This window comes from Euprymna scolopes, chromosome 9, assembly GCF_053919585.1.
Source record: "Euprymna scolopes isolate OS-2025 chromosome 9, ASM5391958v1, whole genome shotgun sequence".
NCBI lineage: Eukaryota > Metazoa > Mollusca > Cephalopoda > Sepiida > Sepiolidae > Euprymna > Euprymna scolopes.
Window position 1 is genome coordinate 12,886,327 of NC_136490.1, and position 24,537 is coordinate 12,910,863.

The 24,537-nt window shown below is 32.4% G+C and overlaps 1 long non-coding RNA gene across 1 annotated transcript; it reads right to left on the minus strand.

Annotated features, from left to right (window-relative positions):
• Positions 1–19,833: 19,833 nt before the first annotated feature.
• On the minus strand, positions 19,834–23,851 carry LOC145285027 (uncharacterized). The gene is made up of 3 exons (XR_013868936.1): positions 23,725–23,851; positions 21,654–21,768; positions 19,834–19,840 (listed from the first exon to the last, which is right to left on the minus strand). It is a non-coding gene; the product is annotated as an uncharacterized LOC145285027 (long non-coding RNA).
• Positions 23,852–24,537: the final 686 nt, after the last annotated feature.

Consider the following 24,537-nt stretch of genomic DNA (forward strand, 5'->3'; position numbering starts at 1 on the left):
GACAATTTTGGGTCTAGACACTTGAAATTTTAGATATAGGTTCCTTGAACATGGATCTAACTTAATAAAGGGATTTGAGCCCGAAACAATAAATTTTAAGGGGTCATAATAGGGGTCAAAGTTTTAAAAAATTAACCATTTTTTTTTTGTTTTTTTGCTTTTTTTGCACAGCATACACCTCCAAACACCCGAGCAACGCCGGGCACCCCTGCTAGTATATATATATATATATATATATATATATATATATATATATATATAAAACAATGTCCATTTTTATTTTCTGTATGACTGTGCGTATGCTATTCACCCTTATTTGTTTACGTTGTAATTTAGTTATGTACTTATACGTTTTCGTGTGTGTGTGTGTGTGCGCGCGTGTGTGTGTGTGTGTGTGTGTGTGTGTGTGTGTGTGTGTGTGTGTGTGTGTGTGTGTGTGTGTGTGTGTGTGTGTGTGTGTGTGTGTGTGCTTCGTGGTTAAGCCTCTCTGTCTTCCTATTTTCCTTTTACCCGTTTCTTCTCCGTATCGTCGTCTTTTTTACGGGTTGTGTTTGTCTCTTTTACAATGTATTTTTTGCTATCTGTTTTTTTAATTTATTTATTTAACTAAGATCATTTTTTTATTATTATTACGTGTGTATGTGAAGTTATATTCCTATGATTAGAAATTCCAGGTCACCGGTACCAATTTTATACTGTTGCGTTTCAATCTTGTGGCATCCATGCAGAAAACCAAGTTGCTGTCATTATTACAAAAAACGCGAAAAATTCACCATTATCATCCACACCCTGTTAGCTGTTTATTTCACGCTCTTTAAGCGTCCCTCCCAGACTTAGGACTAGTCGTCCTGAAATCAAGCCTCTTTATTTGTAATTTCATAAGAACTAAGTCAATATAATATTGGTAATTTGTTAATATTAGTCGGTTTTTTAATACTGTGAAAACTACAATAGTTATCTCCCTTCTGTTATATTAGGTGCCTTCCTTTGTCTGGTTGTGGCTGACGTGTAATTTAAGCTGTTGAGTAACTCAGATTTATCTCCCCTTTCTTTGTTTATGGCGGGTATTTACGTGTAATCGTTCTCTTTGTTCTCATCATGTAAATAAAAGCAGGCGTGTCTTCTTTCTCCGTGTCATAGTGTGTAAAACTAAAAACAGCTTACGTGTTAATTGATTTATCTTTTTGTCAACCGCGTCGATATGACTTCCAATATAAATTTTATTTGAAACAAGCAAGGTATGTTTTTATTTAATTCATAATTAACTATCAGAAATATTAATTAACTAATTAATTAATCTATAGATAAAACTAATATAGGATATAGGAGGTATATTCGACTTGACCTTTGTAATCATATTTTGTTAACGAATTTCCAGTTCTCGTGCACATGTTACGTGCTACCAATGAACTAGCCCATATTCTCGCATTCTCTCTCCTTGATCTATGTGATGTCATAGTCGTTTTTATTAATTATCACAGTATAGTAATGTCGACCTATAATTTACCAAGTTGACCGCAACTGAACTTTCAATTTCTATTTTTCTCAACAACTGTTTTATATTCCCCTCAAGGAAAAGAATTTTATTCAATCCTGGGGACGATTCTCGTCAGATCCATGCAGAAGTTTGATTAGCTTCAGAAATAACAAAAATGATAACAATTATATTTTGTTCAAACTTCAACTCATTACGTTTTAGTCATAAACGTCCATCAATCTCTGTTTTGTCGCCGTTAAATGATATGCGTTAAGGCTTATCTTGAACTTGTGTCATTCGATATTTACAAAGAGTTTGCCCGAGGCTGTCAGTCGCAAAAATGAAACGAGATTTTTTCATTATATTTTTCAAATTGTATTTTTTTTTTTTTTTTTTATTATTATTGCAAGCGATCAAAATAATTTAATATAAAAATGTCATCCATTTTTTTCTGTTTGTTTACTTATTCAAATAAAATACAATAACTAACATTAACTCGTTTCATTTTGCAGATGATAGTTCCGGGCAAAATGTTTGTAAATATCGGATGACGGAACTTAAAGATAACCGCTTTAAATGTCTATCTCTGCGTAAAAAATATTGAACTCTACTTTTCCAGTTTGCGTACCTAAAACATTTACGTCTTTAAGAAGTTTAGAGGTGCTTGGCGAGACTAAAATATCTGTTTTGAACGGATGGAGCAAATCTGTATATTTCAAATGACTCACTACGATATTGGTGATAGTATGATTCTAAATAAACTTTCACAAACCAGTTTTTATCAGTGAAGTACATCTTTAGAATAACGTCTACTAAAATAATCTTCACACTAAAGAGCGTCATTACAACAAAACTTAGTGCATTGTCATGAGAAACATGTGTTAATGCGTATTTTGCTGAAGTCATCTTTTAAACCAATAAATGAGAGATAATGTTTCTTATGGTAGGTTAAAGGTCTATACAACAGAGGCAATGTTTAAAAAATAATGGATATGCAATATTTTTACATGCGTCAGCATATATCAAGACCAAAAGCCTCTCAACGATAAGGATTGTTAGTTTGCTGATGGACAATACTATCAGAGGAATTGAAACAATAAACGGCAAAGACAAATATTTCTTGATGCTGTATTTGAAAGCCGACCATATTGTTTTTAAGATATGAAATTCTTGAAAAGAAACTTTGTTCATGGAAATTGCGTTATGTTTTAGATGCATAAACAAGAAAGAGAAAGTAGAATTGGTTTAGAAACAAATAACAAATAAATATTTGCTAACACGACCAACATAATTTCTGCTGGAAGACTACTAGAAAAACCATTGTAAGATAATCAGTGACATGTATGTTAAGTTTATAATTTGTATAAATGTTGTATTTTTACTATCATTAACGTATGTTGTATTGTTGTTAGGTTTGTGCATATGTATGTGTCATTATTACTAATGTCTATAGTGGCTCTTCACTATCTGAACCCAAGTTCTATTTGTGACCTATTTGAGTTCTTTCCAATGTTATGATTGTCTAAATGTTCATAGGCGGGTGTGTATGTGTCATACATGTATTTGACATACCTTATTCAACTGCGTCGTTCATCCTGGTTCATCTGGAAAATCATCTTGTTCTTGGGGGAGGTAAGCTGGAACCTGTTTGAACGAATGCCACTCCAAAAACGATGGTTGGTTTTATATTAGTTTTTATTTCACTTTCCAGGTGTCGAACGTAGATGAATGGAAAGTGAGTTTCTTTTGCTTGTGGTTAATTCTAATAGTCTCCATTTTTAGACACGTCATCTCCCTCCCAATGGGAGGGGGCACAACCGTTAACCTGTCCGCTCTTTTCTACGTCCAAATTCCAACTTTACTCTAATATTTTTTTACATGGTAGTCACCACTTATCAAGACCGGAAGCCACTCAGTGAACTTTCAGAAGAAGACATAATATCCAGCTAACCTGATCACATGAGAACTACGTCCTTCCGGGTCAGCTATTTTTAAGGCTTCCGGTGCAACTTGTCCAATTTATAGTTTTGACAAGTTTATCAACAAACAATAAATAACTTCCAATATAAACTATTTTAACAATATCACTGAATAGATAGATAAGTAGATAGATAGACGGATAGATCTATCGATAATACACGTAGATATATAGATAGATCGACAGACCTATACATAAATAATTTCTTGTATTCCACAACTACATAACATAAATTGGCAAGCTGATATTCGAACGGTAGCAAATCGGTATTATGCAACATAGTCCCCTTCCCTTATTTTATACTTGGCCCTCAAATCGAATATTTGTTACCAGAATAGTAGATGAAATTCGCTAGGAATCGAGCGACTAACAGATGTTATTTGAAAAAAAAGCAGTTTGCCTTGTAGACTTGTATATAATTGAGTTTATCGGTTGTTTTTACTTGTATGGTATTTTATTCCTGCCTTCAGATAATGTCGGGTCGTCAGACCTTCATCTCAAATTGAAAGATATAGCAGAAATGAAGAAATCGAAAACAAGAACAGTTTATATGTGTTGCAATATTTTTAAGTATAAAATTTATTAAAAACTTGATTGAAAGCCTTTTTAGCACAATCTGCTCATGGTTATAAGCAACTCCTTATACCACAAGCTCGGGAACCAGATGTTCATTCGATCAGTGTAATTGTTTTTACATATTTCTGAATCATACTTGAAAATTAAAGCAAGACAAGTATTTAATATTTAAATATAAACCTTAACCGTGCAATAATCAAATCGATCACAGTCGCATTCTAAACGCTATTACTACTCACCTTTCTGAACTACACCACGTTACAATTTATTATTTTTATTCTTTATCTTGATTTTTTACGATCACCCTGATGTAATTTTGTGACACGAAAAGAAATCAATAAAGACAACCGGGAAAGATAATAAGAAAAAAACGACACTAGTGAAATTCTAATTCGTTATCTCTTTCTCTGTTTCATTTTACATACGAGAAAATAAATAAGTTATCTTCATGAGATCTATGTCTTTGGTGAGAAAAGACTTACGTTTGGCTCGAGTTTCTTACGAACAGATGTCGGACCTCTGATCTAGCTCGGCTCACAGGAAATACAAGAGACTTCCTCTTTGCCATCGAAACATGTTTTTGTGTAAGAAGCTAGGGAAAGCTTAAAATCTAACTTTGTATAAAAGCATCACTGAGAATAAAAATACCAATCATAAAATGTAGCAAGTTCCCATTTATTAATTTTATATGTGATGTTACATGCGACTTTGAAAAATAACCCACATTGCCTTAGCCTTCTAATCCACTTATATTTTATTTACTAGCGATGTTTCAAGCAAAATACCTTTCCCTAGTGTATATATATATATATATATATATATATATATATATATATATATATATATATATATATATATATATATATATATATATATATACTCGGGTTTTTTTATATTCAAAAGTAATGGACTAATGAATTCAACGAGGTTGTTAGATAGTGCTCAATAAAAAGAGCTGATAATACTTGTTTATTGTTATATAAACATGCTCACATCCCGCTGCTACAAATAGCCACTTGTTTCAATCAAACAACAGCTATCATCAGGCAGCGACTTGACTATTCAAAAGTTCAATGAATAATTATTCATTGAACTTTTGAATAGTCAAGTCGCTGCCTGATGATATCTGTTGTTTGATTGAAACAAGTGGCTATTTGTAGCAGCGGGATGTGAGCATGTTTATATAACAATAAACAAGTATATATATATATATATATATATATATATATGTGTGTATATATATCATTATATATATTATATATATATATGATTACTTCATTTAATTACATAAATTAATATACTAAGATATAATTTATGCGTAAATGTTTCAGTATTTACTTCAACAGTGCTCAATACATAGGTAGAGCTAGGTAGAAAGTTATGAATATATGTATGGAAATTAAGCTACACAGAATATTCCACGTTCCATTCTCGTGAGAATTCGTCAGGCTCATGCGAAATGTTGTGGTTGACGCGTGTTTTTATATACGCACATGCTATTAGAGTTTTTTGTTAGCCAATCAGCTTTCTAGTTGTCACCGTTGATATTTTGAAATATAAAATAAGGACAATAATAACAAAATAAATAAAAAAGTGAACAACATGACAAAAATAAAACACAATAAACAAAAATGTAACTAGTAGAAATAATAATAATAATAATAATAATAATAATAATAATAATAATAATAATAATAATAATAATAAACCAAGCCCAAACAACAACAACTCAAATAGAAATAGAAATAAAAAATACTAATAATGAACAGGATAAATGCAACTGTAGGCCCCGCACACTCTGTCCACTTCAAAATAAATGTCTAACCAAAAGCATAGTTTACAAGGCCACAATATTTGCAAAAGAAAACCCAAAAGGTACAAAATAAATTTTGAAACTGACAATAATAATGGAAAATAAATAAATAAATAAAATTGTTAATTCGCTACCCGCATAGCAGCAGCAGAATAGCGCAACGGTTAGAAGCTCCGACTTTCGCATGGGCGGTCGTGTTTCGATCCTGGCTTTTGATGCGCTGTGAAACAGCGAAACAGTACTGTATGTGGATGACTATATATATATATATATATATATATATATATATATATATATATATATATATATATATATATAAAATATATATATGTGGGGGGGTGGCTCCCATCAGTTCTGGCCAAACAGAATCCCCAACAGAAGTGAGCTCTATCCCATCAATGGACCTGAGTTAATCTAGTTAGCATCAGACAAAGTCAATCTCTTTGCCAAGAACTTTGCAGCTAATTCTACCCTTTACGACAAAGGCCACCAACCCCCAGTATTCCCTTGTATATCAGAAAATATGCTATGTAACATACAAATATCGTGATGTTTCTAAGCTCTCAGTACAGACCAATAAGTCTCCTATGCATCATGAGTAAGCTGCTGAAATCTGTGCTAAATAAGGAAGTAGTCAACCATCTGAGTAAACCTAGCCTTCTTAGTGACATGCAATATGGTTTCCGTTCTGCTAGATCTACAGCAGACGTGCTTACAGTTATATCTCATAGGATTGGCAAATCCCTCGATGGAGGTTTCCTCTCTAGGGCAAAGGCCTTTGATAAGGTATGGCATAAAGGTCTACTTCACAAGATCTCCAGCCACGGTATAGCTGGAAATGTCTTCTCAACTATTAAATCATTTCTCTCTGATAGGTCCTTAAGAGTAGAGGTTGATGGGCAGAAATGGGCTCTGAGTATTAATGCTGAAGTCCCTCAGGGGTCCATCCTGGGTCCAACTTTCTTCCTGATCTACATCAATGATCTTCCAGACTACATCCTTAGATCCTTCGTAGACATTTATGCTGATGACACTACCATCTATGGTAGCACTTTGAAGACCGCAAACGACCAAGTTCTCTCTCTCTCTCTCTCTCTCTCTCTCTCTCTCTCTCTCTCTCTCTTCTCTGATCTTGAGCACGTGGTACAATGGGGAGAAAAGTGGCACTCCTGATGCCATTCTCTACCTATATAAAAGCCAGGTTTGGCCAACGATGGAGTGCTGTTGCCACATCTGGGCAAGAGCTGCTAGAAACTGCTTATCCTGTCTTGACAAAGTTCAAAATAGACTTCATAGCTTAGTGGGGGATGCCCTATTCTCTTCCTTGCAACCTTTTTCCTACAGAAGAGTCTATCCCTGTTTTATCATTATTTTCATGGCCGGTGCTCATCTGAACTTCAATCTATGATCCCCCCTAGACAGACTTTCACGAAAAACACTCCTCTAACCATAACCACTATCAACAATTTCCCACACTCTTTATCTGTGCCTACACCTAAACGTAGATTCCATTAACAGGGCTTCTCTCTTAGAACTGCTCGCCTGTGGAATTCTCTTCCGTTTGGCTGCTTTCCAGCTGACTACAATCTGATTGTCTTTAAGTCCAACGTGAACAAGTTCTTATTGAACCGTCTCCCTATGTAATCCAAGTTACAAAATTTCCACTAATGTTTACTACGCTAATATCACAATGAATAATGTATACCCATTAACCCTTATCCTCGAGTGGCCTCTGGGCCTTGATAAGTGGTGACCTCCATGTAATATATATATATATATATATATATATACATATATATATATATATATAACTTACATAATATCCGAAATATAGAATAAAGAAAAATTTTAGAAATAAAAATAAAATAACATATCCAATTATAACTACGCTGAAAGTAGGCCAAAAGTAGCAACAATATTTGCGAAAGAAAACCCGAATAACAAGAAATATTACATAGGCATGACTTCCTTAGATTTCAAAACCCGATACTATGACCACAAAAGTACATTCAAAAATAAAAAACACCGTATGAAAACAACACTAGCGAATAAATACTGGGAACTCAAAGAAAGCGGACATTCGCCGGTAGTCGAATGGAAAATAATGAAACAAGCTACCACGTGCAGACATTTAAACGACCCATGTAAATTATGCCTCCATGAAAAATTTGCTATCCTGTACTTTAAAGAACCTCAAAATCTATTAAACTGTAGACGAGAAATAGCAAACAACTGTGTTCACAAAATAAAACTTACTCTAGGATAGCGATACAAAATAGCTTTAAAACTAACAATAACAATAGAAAACAAACAAATAAATAAATTAAATAAACATGAATATACATAAACGATCACACATATATGTATATATGTATATATATGTGCATGTATGTGTGTACACATAGGTATATTTATATATTAAAAAAAAGGAAGGAAAAGATCTACCTTAAACCACTAACCTAGTTCTAAAACAGATCCTTTGTTCGATAAAATGCATGCCCATTTGCTGATAGGAAGGGGCGCGGTGGATACTAGGAAACTGATTGGCTAACTAGAAATCCTCAACATGTATAAAAACAAGAAGCAACCACAGAATTCGCACATTAGCCTGACGAATCCTATAGTGGATGAAACGCAGAATATTCAGTGTAGCTTAATCGCCATATATATATATATATATATATATATATATATATATATATATATATATATATATATATATAAATGTACATGTTCGGCGAGCCGTATCTTTATCTAACTTTGAATATACTTTCAACAAATAGTTCAGCATAAACCACACATGTAAAGACACACAAAACAATCGACCCTAGTCCTAGGACCATGATGACTGGCACAATGTTCTTAAATGTTTATAATTCTTTATGAAATTTCTGTATATATATATATATATATATATATATATATATATATATATATATATATATATATATATATAGTCATCCACATACAGTACTGTTTCGCTGTTTCACAGCTCATCAGTGCGGCTAGACAGGCAACTACCTCAAGCCAGGATTGAAACCCGACCGTTTATATATATGTGTGTGTGTGTGTGTGTGTGTGTGTGTGTGTGTGTGTGTGTGTGTGCATTTATATTTACATATGGATGTTAAACACCTCTTTTTATCTAATTTAATATTAAAACAAATACACGAATAAAATATATAACCAACAGTTACTTGCGGTGGCAGCTAACGTTCCAAGTATGAGTTATTTTTAAAACTATGGACGTCACGTGACGACAATTAAAATCAAGACTTAATTTTTTCGAAAAAATGTAAATTAATTGTTTAACTGGTGCCTACTGATCGTGTACCAAGTAAAATTCAAGTCGGAAAGCTCTTCGTGCCATGCACGCTAATAAAAACAAATCATACATATTAGTATTTGTATTTTTTTTCTAATGTTTCTCTCTTACAATTCCAAAAATAAATGATTAAAAGCTCATGTAGTATATTTTAAAACTTTCAATTTCTCATATTGTGTTTTCACTCCTTAAAAAAAAAAAAAGCGATATGCGGAGAGTCTTACTTCAACTCTGAATAAAACTTATTGCAAATCTTAAATACTCTAATTTTCAAATGAAAAGTAATGTCCATATTATGCGCTGAACAATTCTTTAAAACATTCGAAAGAAACTGAACTTTCAATAATTATTTATTAATTTATATCTAATACATAGCGTCAAAAGTTCGCAAAAAAAATCCGGGCTATTTGGATTTTTACGAAGAGATACTTTCCTCTTTTTTTATCTCCTGTGCACGAGAGTAAATTAAATATAGTCCACATTGCAACACTTTACGCCTCGTAATTGATCCAATATTCACAATAATGGGTTAATTGCTTTAGAATGAGATCCTGTATATAACAGCATATAAACATGTGCACATACTTAATTTTATAAACTGAAGTACAATTTAATATTGAAAACGCGTTGGATATAATCTAAAGTAATTTGCACGAAAAAAAACACACAACTTTTCAAAATATAATGTATTTCTTCTTTTGAGAAGAATAATTGAGTTGTGCGTTTTAGGGAGAAAAAATAAATAAATAAAAATAATACTTATATTATATCCAGTAATCCTTATATATTCTCATGGTTAAAATTAGAGGCGCTTATGAATTTGAGACGATTATCCAAGGGAGATAACTAACTTCGATTAAATAAGTTTCTTCTTTCTTGTTCCGATTGAGTAACTGATTATAATTGTTCAGGTATTATAATTATTATTTTACAGTTTTAATTTGTTAGTTAATTGTTTCTGCAATTTCTGGGACTAGCGGTTCTTATGGAGATCATATTTCAAGTATAGTATTCGTGTAATCATTTTGTTATTGATAATAATATTTATATTCAGGGTCGCTAATTTATTTTTCAGTTTCGGAAAGATACGATTTTTTATTTAGTGCATTTTATCTTGTTTCCTTTTCGTAAACTGTCTCGTCAAGTTCCAGGACTATGCTTTTGTGTAAACGATATTTTTTTTTAACTTAAATTGTTTCATTGTTCGATTTCATAAGCGCCGGATTAAACACATGTCGGTTTTCATGTGAGTATCCGCACTTCTTTATTTACATTGGAAGTGACGTCACAAAAATCTTATAATACGGATGGCTACAATTGTAAAAATAATTTGTTTTATTTTTCTTTCATTTTGAGCTCCTTTTTTCTCCCGTTTGTTTTTGTTTTCTACAATTAATAAACCAGTTTACAAGTAAATTCAATCTTGGAAATTACTCGTTTGCCGTAATTTTAAACGTTATTTTCATTTTCAGCGACCCCGAAAACCTTTAAGAGTAGTAATTTTAAAGGAATTTGAGGGCGGAGTAATTCTTCATATTTACCTTTTTTTAATTGAATTGTTAGGTGAAAGTACAGAATAGTTACAATACACCCTCCCTTCCCCATGTTAAATAATAGGTTTCTAAATAATAGCGTTAAAAATAGCTCGGGTCGTAAAGTGCAGGACTGCAGGAGTACCTATAAACGGTAACGCCGGATCGGAAAAAGAGCTCAAAATGAATATATACACACACATATATATATATATATATATATATATATATATATATATATATATATATATATATATATATATATATATATACATTTATTTCCATTTTCTTTTTTTTATAACGACATATTTATATAAAGTCGTTGTATTATCCCCTCCCATCATGATGATGATGATGATGACGACGACGACGACGACGACGACGACGACGACATTGTTGTTGTCGGACTAAGTTGATCGCATTAATAAAATACCAAAGTAGATTAAAGACACGTAGATTCACAAACCAAAGCAATTCCTATCAGTTTGACTAGAATGCCTCATCTGTTTTGATAACAGCGATAATTTCCCATATTAAACCTTCAAATCTTTGCTTATTTTGTAAACAAAAGAATAAGTGGCTTTTAAAAATGGTTCTATTTCTAAATATGTATTCAGCCTTTATAGTCATAATAAATCTGTGCCACTTCATTTGATATGCAATTAACGATTAACTGTAATTGATAATTTTCTGAAATATACAAAATATAAAGGCAAATAATATTAAAACAACCACAGTTTTTTATATTACTGCTTATGTTTCTTGGTGCAGATGACTACGACAAAACAGAACATACAGTAGACCGCGGTATCAGAAATTTCGTGAAAATAGTGAATAATTCCACCCCATCTTTCCAAGCTTATAACTCCTCGAAAAATGTAATTCAAGCCCTAATTTTTTTTTTCAATTAAAGGAGCAAGGACCAAGGTTTCATTTAAAAAAAAAAAAAAGGTTTTAAACTTCGGACTTTACAGGTAAATTTCTAAAAAACGGGGGGGGTTGTTTTAAATTTGAATATATTATTTATTGACCTTTTCTCTTCAATTTGTGATATATAAAACTATTCAACATAAATTAATTATTTACTTTTTAATAGACATTTCAAAATGAGTGGCGTGAATTATTCGACCCCCTGTCTTTCCAAGCTTATAACTCCTCGAAAAATGTAATTCAAGCCCTAATTTTTTTTTTCAATTAAAGGAGCAAGGACCAAGGTTTCATTAAAAAAAAAACAAAAAAAAACAATGTGTTTTTTTTTAAAAAAAGGTTTTAAACTTCGGACTTTACAGGTAAATTTCTAAAAAAGGGGGGGGTTGTTTTAAATCTGAATATATTATTTATTGATCTTTTCTCTTCAATTTGTGATATATAAAACTATTCAACATAAATTAATTATTTACTTTTTAAGAGAAACTTGAAAATGGGGGGGCGTGAATTTAAAAAAAAAATGTTTGTCTAAAATATTATATTCGGTTTATTGGAAAGAACATAAAATTTCACATTGACCCTGAAAATATCGTAAAAATAGAATCAATAGAAAAATTTTGATAGATTTTTAAAGTTTAAAAATTGAAAAATATTGAGTTCGGAAAATTCATTACTGTTTTTAAAAAATATATATTTTTATTACTTTTAAAACAACTGTAATAGTTTATTTTGGAAGTATAATCCATAAAGAAAATAAATAACCCACTTTTAACAGAGAAATTACGAGATTTTTATATTTTATTCGCAGTTTCGTGTTAGGGGTGTCAAAAATTCCTACAAAAATTCTGATACAGCTCACCGGCACCGCATGCATCTCTCCCAGTGAATTAATGCGCCTCCAGATATAGAATCTTAAGAAACAATGAAAAGGAACAAAAAGAAATATGTTAAATAATGTTACGCAACAGGGTGACGAAATCTTCATTATTAAAATCAATTGTTGACATTTTTATTTCTAAAAGAAAAAATGCGGCTTTCTTGTTTTTGTAATTAAAATCAAGAAATCCGAAATTTTTTATAAAAAATTTGAGAAAAATCTAAAAGTTTGGGATCAATTGTAACAAAAAATAAAGTGAAAATCCAAATTGAAATAAATTATTTCCCATTAATCAACATGGACTAAAAAAAAAAAAAATAGCAAAAATATAATAAAGAATATATTGTTGTAATTTATTAAATAAATATTCTTTGTAAAATACTTTAATTTAAACATCACTGTCAAGGAAACTAACTCCTAAACTTTTACCTCGAGTTACCTCCCATGAACTTCGTTAAACTATAGAATGTCTGAAAGATAACGTTAAACTCTACATAATACGATGTTGATTAATTTGGAAAATTTTTAAAAATAAAAAATAAAAATAATAGGTTTTAGATAATTTGCCTTCTCGTTTTTTATAAAGGGATAAATAGTCGATATATCTGTTTATGTTATTAAAATTTTCTTTTCTTTATTTTTCTATTTTAGCTTAGCTCTCAGAAATGAAAATGATCCCTCCCAGGCTAACCTTGTTTTTTTAATGACATCCCAAACAAGACACATTGTCACTTGGATGTAAAAGGCTACTATTTGGGGTCGTGTCTAATGTGTCACAGTTTATCAGCGAGATGTCTGTTCACATATTTAAACTTCTGCGGGTTAGTAGAATCAGAAAAGCAAGAAACAGCGAGGGAATTCCAAAGTCTAACAGTAGAAGGAATAAACTATAACAGTAGAAGGCTTCTCGGCATCTAAAGACCTCAATAGTTAAGGGGCGCTATTTTTTTATTTGTTGGGATAGTTGGGAGTCTATACGTCAAGGGGGCCCAAGTGATATGCGTTCATCGGCGCACAGTCCATTAAAGTACTTGTAAAACAGGCACAAGGGAGCAACATTGCAGCGATGGGACAGGGGAGAGTACTTGTCCGATTATGAAGGATTTATCAGATTTTAAACTCTGTTTATTTGGGGGGGGGGTCTAAAAAAAGTGAAAAAAAAAAAAGTGAAAAAAAGAAGTGAGAAAAAAAAGTGAAAAAAAAAAGTGAAAAAAAAAGTGAGAAAAAAAGTGGGAAACTAGTGGTGAATGCATTAGCTTAGATGCGGCAACAATATTCCATCCGTGGGCGAATTGTAGCTTTGTAAAAAAATAAGATGCTTTCTGATGTAAATAATTTTCTAGCATTGTAGGGAGAGACTATCTTCTTTGCAGCAGCTTTGGCAATGTCCTCAATGTATTTGTTTCAATTCATGTGCCTATGAATGTTAAGCCGAAGAGTTTGAAGAATGGGCTCAAATGCAGGGTTTTATTTGTTATAGCAATCGATGGTTGAGAAATTTTTTAATTGTTAAAGGCAATAAGCTTAGTCTTAGTAGCATTAAATGTTATCATCCATTTACCGCCCCCATTGTATTGCAAGGTCGTTTTCTAATCTTCTGTTGTTGCCTTTTATGTATGTACATTTGTTTTTCACTCATATCTATTATATAGTTTATGTTTCTGTTGACATTTATTTTGTTTTGTCATATTTCAAAATAAAAATTAATCTGGTCTAGTGGAGTATCGAACTACGTACGGTTACCCGATTTTTTTTTTTTTTTTTTTTTTTTTTTTTGGAGTCACCACTTATCAAGGCCCGAAGGTCATTCGAGATAAAGGGTTAATGAATGCAAGTTAGTAGCTTGGTAATCGTTAATAGTGTAAATTGGGTAGAATTTGATTATTTATGGGGAGGCTCAATAAGAACTTGTTGACATTAGATTTGAAGCAGGTCAGCGGAATAGTGTACGTGATGTAACATTACTAGAACGTGCATCATTTCTTATGTGCACAAGTGTGTAGCCATGTTGAAGGAATTTTATTTATGCTTCGTATAGTATGTTATTTTGAATATTTTACTTGTAGGGCGAAAACTCTTATGTCAAAGTGTTTTGATACAGCCCTGTAGAGAGACACGAAGTTGGTGTCTAATAAGCGTTCAAACTTTCTTTTATGCATGTAGTATGAAGTGTTGCGATTAATGATATGAATAGATAGAAAATGATGCTTAAGCCGTCGATCCTATGTGTAAGCAAATACCAACCATGGCTACCAGATAGCTCTTCAAACTCCTAGGTTTAATATTCACATGCAACATGAATTGAAACAAATATTTTGAAGACATTGCCAAGGTTACTGCAAAAAAGTGGGCTCTCTTTACCATGCTAGAAAACTGCTTACACCTGACAATATCCTGTATTTCTATAAAGCCACCATTCGCGCATGCATGGAGTATTGTTGCCTAGGCTGGAACATCTAATGCTACACTCTCCTTCTCACACGTTGTCCAAAAAGAGTCTTCAATCTAATAGGTAGCGCATTATCAACCAAAATCAAACCCCTGTCTCATCGCTGCAGAGTTGTATCCCTGTGCTTGTTTTGCAAGTATTTTTGGAATGTGTTCTGATGAGCTAATTGCATTTGTGCCTCCTCGACGTGCATACCCCCAACTAACTCAACAAGCAGCAAAATGTCACGATTTCACTGTAGAGACTCGTAGTTGCCGAAAATTCATTTACTGTAATAGCTTCTTCTCTCGAACTGCTAGCCTTTCGAATTCTCATTCGGTGTCCTGTTTCCGTAACTGTACTGACATGCAGATGTTCAAGTGTAATATGAACAAATGTCTCGCTGCTCAACTCCCTACCTAGTGTTCATGTAAATATGATTCTGAATAGTAGCCTCCTACGTCCATGTCGCACTGTGCTTTTTTTAGGTTAATAAAAAAAAATTTAAATTGCTTTGGCACCATTTTGGCAACCTAGGATCTGCCTGGAAAGCAGCAGAAACTTTTTCTCGGGATAACCTATTGTTAAGCTTGGTCCAAAGAGGCTATTTCTCAGATAGTACCTCTTCTGAGAGAAGTTATTGTTGATCGCCTTGGGTGCCATTAATGAGAAATGCCGACGGTTCCATTCTTGGTTATTTACTAATTAGGTTGGTCTTGCAGGATTGTTACCCACATTCCTCTGCTAATAGCGTTGATCGATAGCAGGAGAGGGGCATGATATTTTTCCCTCTCTGAAATCCTACTATATATATAGTAGTCCAGTTTAAGGATGTGTTTGTAGGATAAAACTTTATAGAATATCCAATATAGTTCAATAATAAATAGAGCTATTTATAGTAATATTTAATTATGCAAATATTTTTATATTAGAAAAATATATGAAAACCTTAATGAAATGACAGACGTTGCACGTAGGGCTATGACAACAGAATGTTCTTTTCGACGTTTTGACTCTCAGGTATATATCCGACACAGTTAAACACAGTTAATCAACAGAGAACCACATCACTCTATATAAACACATATAAGATTTATTTTATATGGTAGTCACCACTTATTAAGGCCCGGAAGCTACTCGAGGAAAAGGGTTATTGCGTGTACAATAATCAATGGGATAGTATCGTAGTAATCGTTAGTAATGGAGATCTGATAAAGTGTCTTAAGGGGCAGTTCATCAGGAATTTGTTTATGTTGGACTTGAAGACATCCAAGTTGTAATCAGGTGGAAAACAGGCAAATGGAAGAGAGTGCAACAGGCGTGCACTTCTAAGAAAGGTGTTTTGTTCATGGAATCTTCGTTTTGATTTAGGCACAGATAAAGAATGGGAAAATTATTGACAGTATTTTCAGCTAGACGGGTGTTTTTCGTGAAATAAAGACAGAAAGAAGCAACATTGCGGTGATAAGACAGGGATTTGAGCTTAGTTGACAAAGCAGGGCATATTAAATTGGTAATTCTTTTTTTGAACGTATTCAAGATGGAGAAACTAGTGGTAGATGAACGGGCCCACATGCATGGGCGAATGGATGGTTTATAGAGGTACAGGATACTCTCAGGTGTAATTAGTCTTCTAGCGCAATAGAGGAAACTCACTTTTCTTGTTTAACGTTATTAATCGGAGCATGATGAAGAAGAGAAACAGACAAAGAGTTGGGAAATTTTTTGACGGTGGTTTCAGCTAACGGGTGTTTATTATGAAAGATTGGCGAGATATCAACGGATACACACTCGAGAGTTTTTGAGGAATTTTTTTCTCTGGTTTTGGAAAATTTCGTCATTAAACATTGTTTTCTTTGTATTGTTTTATTAGTCAAAAGCTGAAGAAATTGTCCTTGCAGATATCAGTTCCGCTGATGACATGCCTGAAACTGTGTTTAGTTTAGAAGCGAGTTTACACACCAATAAATATTTCTTCTCATCTTGATTCTTTTTGAATACTCTTTTGAAACTACCCACATATCTTTCCCTTCACCGTTAGATCTTGGGTAATAAAGTGAAGTCGTACCATGATCAATAAACAGATATTTGTAGACATAATTAAAATTAAATCTAGGTAAAATTTATCAGATTGTCGAATATTTACATTTGAGCGTTTTAGTCAGTTTGATATAACTTTCTAAAAATATAATTAATGTATCCACTATAATCACTGCGCACATTATTCCACCAGAAGTTTTGGAACAAGATAATATTTCACTCGTAGTGCCTTTACAATTGACAACCTCTACACGTTTCAAAATTTTATTTCGAGATCCGGATTCAACGTCAATAAGTTTTCAACACATTAAGTTCTTCATTCTTAACATACCTTGATGTCCGATGTAATCTATATTATAAAAAGCATTGTGCTACTGTATTTTAATAATTATATTTTATCGAATATAGAAAAAAGTGAATGTTTATCAGTTTTTATATCTTTCAGTCAGTCTAAATTGTTTTTTGTTGTTTTTATTTTTTGCGCAATTCATGCTTTACTGCTTCCCTCTTGATATCTTCCAAAATCATTTATAATTCACGTATAGCATCACATAATACTAATATTGATATATTTATTCGCTTTAGACATATCTTACCGCGTCATCTAAAGTCTCTGAAAATGTATAGATTAATCTAGATAGACCATTAGTGTGCCCAAGCTTATTTCAAGGTGCTAATTCTATTCTGAAATTTATAGATATCAAATTATCCTCTAGCCCTAACGATTATCAGCTGTATGACTGGAAATACTTTTTAAATCATAAAATTGATAGTAACTCGGGAATCTTCGTGGAATTTTCAACGGAAATCTTTATTAAATCATGCCTCGTTCCGTCAGCCATTTAGTGATAAGTTATTTAAAAATAAAATTTCGAATTATGTAGAACTGCTACCTCCGTGGATTAAATAAATGGTTCCATGAACAGAATCTCATTTCAATAACGTTTTATTGGCAGAACACGTTACTACACGACTGCTTCTTTGCGGGCTATAACCTGACCAATTTTCAGATGCAATGTCAAATATTATAAAATGCGGTCATATTTTTTTAAAATCTCTAATGCAGTTCTAATGTTGCATATTTATGGCATTAACTTGATAGGTTCTGAACTGTCGTCTAAGCTTCAGCCTACGTCCCATCGACGAGAGGTTGCATCCCTCTGCCTGTTCTACAAATACTTTAATGGTGAATGCTCTGACGAACTGTAAACACTTGTACCTCCTCGACGTGACTACCCTCGACAAATCCGACAAGCAATTAAGCCCCACCCCTTTACAGTAGAGATCCCTAGGTGTAAGAAAGCCTTTTACTCCAATAGTTTCTTCCCCAGAACTGCAAGTTTTTGGAACTCCCTTCCGGGATTCTGCTTTCCCAACTGTACTGATATGCAGAAGTTCAAGTGTAATGTTAACAAACATCTTTCTATTCATCTCCCTTCATAATGCCCCTGCAAATTATGTCCCCGATAGTAGCCCCCTACTTCAAAGAGGCTCTGTGCCTTGTTTGGGGTGAAAATTGAATTAAAAAAATATAGAATTGTCGGAGATATTATCACTTATCATATGAATCTGTTATGTTTAATAATATTTGTTACGACTCAATTCGTGTTCAACATATTTCATACTTGAGAAAATTTATTACAACAGCTTGTAAATAGATAAGGAAAGAAAAAAGAAACAGAGTTTCTAGAAATTTTGTTCAAGAAATGAATTTTAGGGACTTTTTATGAATTAAAAAAAATGCCAATTCATGTTTAACATATTTGATGCGCGAGAAAATTAAATTACAACTTGAAAATAAAGAATGAAAATAGAAATAGAATTTTCTAGAAATTTTATTTAAGAATGAATTTCAATCGTTTGCTGAGGATTTTCCTCGTATCAATCGACGATTTTAATCGCAATCTTTTTTTGTGTCCGCAATGTAATGTCACATTGTTATAAAATGGGATCATATTTTTTTAAAATCTATAAGAAGCATTATGCAGCAACGAATGTAGTTCAATAATAGATATTCATGGCATTGACTTAAGTTGTCAGAAATATGATAAACAATCATATTCATAATGTTTAATGATATTTGTTACGAATCAATTAATGTTCAACATATTTCACACTTGGGAAAATTGATTACGACAGCTTGTAAATAAACAAAGAAGAGAGAAATAAAGTTCTACAAATTTTATTTAAGAATGAAGTTCAACCGTTTTCTGGCGTATCAATCGACGATATTAATCGCAATTCTTTCTGTGTCTGCAAAAGAAGGAAACTCAAATTTACAACATTGACATTGGAGACTCATCAAACACTGAAAAGAATATGAAATTGTAAAGAAATTATTTTTTCTTTTTATTTACTGCCTATTTGGTAGAAAATTATAAGTAAATAAACAAATGTTCCTAAACATTTGAACATCTGTATTATTTAAATTATTATTTAAATTATTATTTAAATTATTATTTAAATTATTATTTACTGCTTATTTGGCTTTTGGAACGAAATCGTATCAAATCACTATTGCTACCTTGTAAATAAAGAAAGAATAGAGAAATAAAGTTTTTAGAGGTTTTATTTCAGAATGAATTTCAACCGTTTTCTGTTGATTTTCCTCGTATCAATCGATGGTTTTAATCGCAATTCTTTCTGTGTCTGCAAAAGAGGAAAAATCAAATTTACAGCAGGAAAGAAGGTGTCATTTTATCAACTATGAGATTGGAAAGAAATGAATTTAAAAAATATTTTATGAAATTAAAAAAAGAGCTTATTTAGCAATTGGAACAAGGCCATATAAAATTATCATTACTATATTAAAGACTAAATATGATATTGTGTTAAGATTTAAAAATGGTCAACACATTTGTTACAACCTGGAATATAAAGATAAAAACGTGTTTCACTTAAAAGCTTTTTCGTATAACATGGAGACATAATGTAACGAGGGAGCACGATATTTATTGATGTGCAGTGGCTGTGCTTCAGTATTTTATTTTTACACGGGTAAACTGTTATTTGGACGATGTCTGTTTCACCTGAAATCTGTTGAGGTTGAATGAATGAAAGCTATGGAGGTTTCTTTTGGATAAATAAAACACATCTAGCCATAATTAATTAAATTGAATCAAACAATTTCAAATGCCTTTTTCTTTCATGTTTTTCTTATTCACGTTCACCCCTAACAAGACATATCGCCACTTGGACGTAAGCGACTACTATTTGGGACCATGCATAAGAAAAATTAACAAGATGTTGGTTTACGTTACATTTAAACTTCTGCATATCAGTACAGTCGGGGGGGGGGGCAAATGGAAAAAGAGAAATTCTAAAGTCTAGCTGTTTAAATGAAAAAGCTATTAAAGTAGAAAGCTATCCGACATTTAGGGACCTCAATCGTGAACGAGTATGATTTTCTTGCTAAGCAGGTGTGTACGGGATATGTATGTCGAGGAGGCATACGTGCAACGAGTTTATTGAAGCACATTCCAATAAAATACTTGTAATTTCTTTTTTTTACATGGTAGTCACCACTTATCAAGGCCCGGAAGCCATTCGGGGATAAGGGTTATTGCGTGTACAGTAATCAAGGCCCGGAAGCCACTCGAGAATAAGAGTTATTGCGTGTACAGTAACCAAGGCCCGGAAGCCATTCGGGGATAATGGTTATTGCGTGTACAGTAATCAATGGGACAATATCGTAGTAATCGTTAGTAATGGAGATCTGATAAAGTGTCTTACTTAAGGGGGGCGTTTTATCAGGAATTTGTTTATGTTGGACTTGAAGACATCCAAGTTGTAGTCAGGTGGGAAACAGGCAAACGGAAGAGAGTTCAACAGCCGTGCACTTCTAAGAAAGAAGCTTTGTTCATGGAATCTTCGTTTTGATTTAGGCACAGGTAAAGAATGGGGAAAATTATTGACAGTGGTTTCAGCTAGACGGGTGTTTTTCGTGAAATAAAGACAGAAAGAAGCAACATTGCGGTGATAAGACAGGGATTTGAGCTTAGTTGACAAAGCAGGGCATATTAAATTGGTAATTCTTTTTTGAACGTATTCAAGATGGAGAAACTAGTGGTAGATGAACGGGCCCACATGCATGGGCGAATGGATGGTTTGTAGAGGTACAGGATACTCTCAGGTGTAATTAGTCTTCTAGCGCAATAGAGGAAACTCACTTTTATTGTTTAACGTTATTAATCGGAGCATGATGAAGAAGAGAAACAGACATCGAACTGATACATGCTGCTACATTCAAAATATTGTTTCTCCTTCGGTTAGATTGTTTATACACTTCCGTTTTTTTGTTTTTCCAGTTCCCATTTATGTCAATCATAATCTCTTGAGCTATAACACTGGCTACTTGGAAATATGTTGCCTGAATGTATCAAAGACATACTAACAAAATTCTATTTTAAACTTGACCGTCCAACGGAGACTCTTACAAATATGCGATGACATATCTCGCCAGTCCGGTTTCTGGTAACGAATATACCCTTTCTTTTTTAAACGTGCTTTTAAACTGAAAACATTAGGCTAAATATTTTCAAGTAAAATAAATTGATTGGCATCATAAGCGTTCAAAAACAGATAATAAAAATGTTTTCTATGATATATGTTATTTTTATTTCTTTGTTATTCTATGACGAGAGTAATCTCCCTTGAAAGGTAAAATTAAACACTACTTACAATGCACAGAGGTTGGGGCAAATGTATACTGGGTTGAAATGTTCATCGCAAAACACATTACAATCTTTGGGAGTTCCACGCAATTCTTTACATAAAATGGCCAACGCTTCACGAACTGAAAGAAAAGTATTTAAAATATAATTATTACTTGTCTTGATATTTATTCAATGCATTTTTTTTTGTTTGTTTGTTTTTTTGTTTTTGTTTTTTGTGTATGGGCATCCGTGATAAAAAGTAGGTCGTAGCTAAGTTTTAATAAGGAACAGAAATTTATTTAAGAAAGAAAATGTGGAATCCTATCATACGGAAATGGAAAGAAACTCAATCCGTATGTATTTGTAATTAATTTTTTTTTTTTAAGGTGATGCGGGGGGGGTGTAAAATAAAACGGAAAGTATAAAAATGTAGATAAACCCAGGAAACACAGAAAAGGAAAGCGAACAAAAATAACAAATAAAGAAAAAAATTTTTACATTTCGATAATTTAAAGAAAAAATAAAACAAATAGAATTGTTTAGGGATTTATGTACATTTCGAAAATAAGAAAGGAAACCAAATGTATATATGAAAAAAAAAACAAAAGAAAATGTTGGATAGTTGGCTAAAATGTAATATTATGTCTGTATCGGTAATCGAGGACAGAAAGTTGGCGAAGTGTTCGTTAAGTAAAGAGAATAGTTTCATTCCATTAATCCATGAATAGGTGAATGGCTCGTATTAGCCAATCAATGTGAGAAACAATTATGGGGAGGCGTCATTATTTTTAATATAAAAGGTAAATGCTATATCAAATAGTGAATAGATCAGTTATGTAGGAAGGGGTCTAAATGTAAGTACCCTGTGAGTAAAAATACACGGTGTAATGATGATGATGATGATGATGATGATGATGATGATGATGATGATGATGATGTGCTCCTAGGAATAAATTTAATGTTTTAATATTACGAATTAATGTGTCTAAAATGTCGTTCTAAGGTAATGGCTAAGAGTGTGAACAGAATAAATTTGTATGTGCAATCTGTTGTTGTAAACCTACAGTATTTTGGTTCAGAGGGGAAAATGCGCCTCTTTTATTATATATATATAGTAGTAGTAGTAGTAGTAGTAGTAGTAGTAGTAGTAGTAGTAGTAGTAGTAGTAGTACACTCATTAAGTGACTCAAATAGGTCATCATCAGAGATTGCTCACTAAAAGCAACCGGTGGTGTTCCCTAGAGTCAATAAGTTTATCCAGATTTCCAGTTCTCTTCACTTCTGTCGGTAACCTTTGCAAATGAATTCGCATCATTGCAACAACCGCTTACCATTGATTTCTGACAAGTAATGACCATTTGTCTTCACTGGAATTTGGATGAAAATAAGTCTCCCCAAATCTTTTCAAACTCATCCAGTGGAGGTCTGGTTAGTATTCTCTCTCTCTCTCTCTCTCTCTCTCTCTCTCTCTCTCTCTCTCTCTCTCTCTCTCTCTCTCTATCCTCCTCGACTATATGGTGTGGTGCCAGTCGATGCCAACACAAATTTTTTTAGAAGGGAGGGGAATGTGAAGTTCATGCCAATTTTGCAGTTTCAATTTTCTTGGTTCTATGTGCCTAGAATATTCTGTAAAATATTTTAATCAATGTCTACTAATTTTATTTATCAATTTGAATGGCAAAGTATAAAATATATCAAATATTTTCAAACTTTTTATGTTGTTACACAAAACTCTGTGTATTCCACGAGGTTTCGACCTACTTCAGTTATATTTTCGAGGAATTGTAAAACATTTTAATAAAATTTATTCAAACACAGAAACCGAAAACGTAGAATAGTGAAAAAATATTTGAATTTGAATGTATTGTGTGAGTTATTCTAATCTAATTAATACACACGCCTGAAAGTATAATTTTCATTATATCGATTTAAAGATTCTAAAATTTCCGCTGCAAATAATTTTTTTTATATTTGAAAGATCACAAGAAAACCAAAAGATTAAGATTAATAAATTGATAAACCATTCTTAATAAAAAAAAAAAAGAAACCAAAATATTGAGCAGGGGAATAACTTACATAATCAAAAACAAACTTACGTGAAACAGGAACAGTGGCAGGGTGTGTGTCTGGTGAGGAATAAACTGCAAAATCTGGTTCTGCTGTGTCGATATTGGCAGCCATTGCCATCGAGAGAAGAGCCGTGAAAACGAAAAGAGATTTCATTGCTGCAAAACCGCAATAAAGCCGTATATATATATATATATATATATATATATATATATATATATATATATATATATATATATATATATGTAACCAAGCAGATAAAAGAGTTTGAAAAAGAGAGAGAACGAAAAAGAAAGTGTCACAAATAAAATCATATTCTGTCAATATGGGCAGCCATTGCTATCGAGAGAAAGCCGTGAAGATAAAAAGAGATTTCATAGCTGAAAAATTACAATGAAACAATATCTATATATATATATATATATATATATATATATATATATATATATATATATATATATATATACATACATATATATATATACATACATATATATATATACATATATATATGTATATATGTATATATATACATATATATATAGATAGATAGATCAGGCTGTAAAACCACAATAAATTATGATAAATTATATATGTGTGTGTGTTGTGTGTGTGTGCTTGCGCGTTTGTGTGTGAGTGAGAGAAAGAGAGAGAGAGAGAGAGTAAAAGAGAAGAGCACAAAGAAATAGAATGTGTCACAAGTAAAACGTTAGACAACAATAAGGTTACCAAATCGTATGCAATAAATGACATCTGTTAACTCATTAAACGAGTATGACCATCACTGACAAGTATAAAGAAATACTACAGGATTTCCAGAATGCCAGAGCTAAAATTAACTT